Consider the following 2,596-nt stretch of genomic DNA (forward strand, 5'->3'; position numbering starts at 1 on the left):
TACATATAGTAGGCCAATGACTTTCAGTTGATGTACACTCAAACAGTGTTTCTTCTCTTTTCTTTGACAGTTGTTTAAATTCAGAGAAGCTTTTAACATTTTGTCCTACAGTAATAGCTAAACTCCTGTCATCTTCCATTGTATCTTCTGGGAAGCACTGGACCCACTTATTACTTCCTTTAAAAAAAATTCAACCAGGGGTTAGAGGTCACAATCCAACATTTTTGGGGAGTTCTTAGCCACCATGACTAGGTAGACCCCAACAGGGGTCTGCCTAGACCCTTCCTTAGATATAACCTTCCCCTTTGTACCCTTGTAATACTAACTCTGTTCCTCAAAACCATCCTGAACTGTCCGTCGCTCACATACATTCAGTTATGACGCTTTTAAACAGATTCAATATCGAGGAAACGTCAAATACTCGTATAAATGCTATCTAATTTTAAAGTGCCCAACAAATTAAACGTTTTTTCATGTGGCATGCAGGGTAGTACTGGGGAGGGCCGAACTGTTAGGAAGTATAGGGTGGGGGTGGGGCTTCCCAGGGATTAAGTGGTTTCATCGTATTGTGATAACTCCACTCGCCCCGGAACGGTGAGTCTTTTTGCAGGCCAACCCACAAGTCATGGTACTTATCACTCTGGATAAACGATCTGGTTAAAAACAATAAGTATGGAAAAAAATCCCCTACACCAAAGAGATAAAAGTATTCTAAACAGTGTACGTACAACTCAAATCAAGTTAAGAACACAAATATTAAGAAGAGATTGAAAATACAGACGCAAACACAAAAACACAATCCCCAAACCAGAAAAATTCGTATCTCCATCTAGATCTAGTCGCCTTGATTAACATTAACAATGTCTCCACCAAAGGAGATAAGACTTCGTGCAAATGTTGGAACTTTCGGTGACACTAGGACGACTCCACTAGGGAGCGGGAGGAGGGTGCCCGCCTCGTGACTCGTCAGAGCAGAGGAATGTAGAACTAACAGTGTCTGAACAATTAACTACTAACCAGATGCTGTAACAATTTCCGGTCAGAGCTATTGTTACATCTAGACGTGTTATTTACTGATAAACGTAATGAAAACGAAGACACATGATATTATAATATATATATATATATGTTACAGTAATAACGCGTACCTAGTGAATACGCGTAATCACTGAACATTTTAGTGAACACACGTAATCCCCGTTTCACTCAGGGGTTTCACGTAATCACTGAAATTTCTAGTGATTACGCGAAATCCCTAAAATTAGACCTATCATTTTACGTGTTTTTACTTCTGAGCATTCAGTGAATTCATGTAACAGCCCCGCCACTGTACAGGGGTTGCGCGTTTTCACTGAAATATTCAGTGATTACGCGTATTAACTAGATTGATCTACGTGTTCTTACTGTAACATAAATATGCCAGCTGGCAAAAGAGGAGACAAAGTTTGTGTGCCAGTTCCACTTGTTGATCGAGGGAGAGGCGATCCCAGAAATATCCTTGTTGTCATAATTGACAGACGAGAAGATAGCCGTAAAAGCTGGTTTGTATTCCAGAAATATGTTCGATCTGTGCCCTGAGCGTCTTCTGAACACTGACGACATAAACACCGAAAAAATAGTTTCGCTGCGTTTGGCGGTGATTTTCCAATCCTCTTCAGGTGGACAAGGCTTCACAAAATGCAACTGTACTGGTGCCAAAAAGTGTAGTTTAATACACAAATATACAGACAGTGCACACACCTGCTATCAGATTTGGAGCCTACGATGTCTATGTAATGGTTGGGTCATTTCCTCCCTCCATTTTTTTTAAATGTCGGTGTTTTTACAAGCAAATCGATACGGCTTTGATAATTTAGGAGGCAGGCTTAAATCCGGACTCTGCCTGTCACCGTCAACCCGGGCTGAGAGGGAAATAACACCCCAGCAGGAAGAGAGAGACTCGATACAAATTTTCCCCGCTCGGGAATCGAATTAGTTTCCTCCTCTAGTTCGATATTCTCACGTCCCCGGGCACTACTCCTATCTTACTAGAACTGTGTGGGTAGCCCAATTAGAGTATTTGAAGCCGTTGGGTTTTGATTAAAAAAAACAACAACCAATTGATAGAGTGAAAAGCGAATGACAAAGCACACAAGTACAAACAAGTCATTGCTGAGATCTGAGCCAATTTATCCAGAAGCAGACTCAAGAAGTGAAATTGATGTGAATGTGTCAGGTATCATTCAGGAAGAGGGCTGCAACAGTGCTTCAAGCGTCGAGAGCTTATGTTTTTGTTTGGCATAGAGTGCTGTATAAATGGAATAAACTTATTCGTACATTATTATTACTATTATTGTTATAATCATTACATACATTATGTGTTAGGGCACGCCTGAGCTGAATGAGATACAGCATTCCAGCTGAAAGGCAGAGATACTCCATAAAATAACCACAACACTCCTCACGCGGGAGTCGAATTCACTTCAACTGTGTGCGTCAGCAATTATATAGAGCCTCAGGCCCACCATTTCACCACAGACACCGCCCTCTGATAATATAATGTTGAACATTTTTGGGCTGTTATTGCCATGACGTTTATGATGATTTCCGTTAGACC

Source organism: Aplysia californica, unplaced genomic scaffold (genome assembly GCF_000002075.1).
Source record: "Aplysia californica isolate F4 #8 unplaced genomic scaffold, AplCal3.0 scaffold00087, whole genome shotgun sequence".
In the NCBI taxonomy this organism is placed as follows: domain Eukaryota; kingdom Metazoa; phylum Mollusca; class Gastropoda; order Aplysiida; family Aplysiidae; genus Aplysia; species Aplysia californica.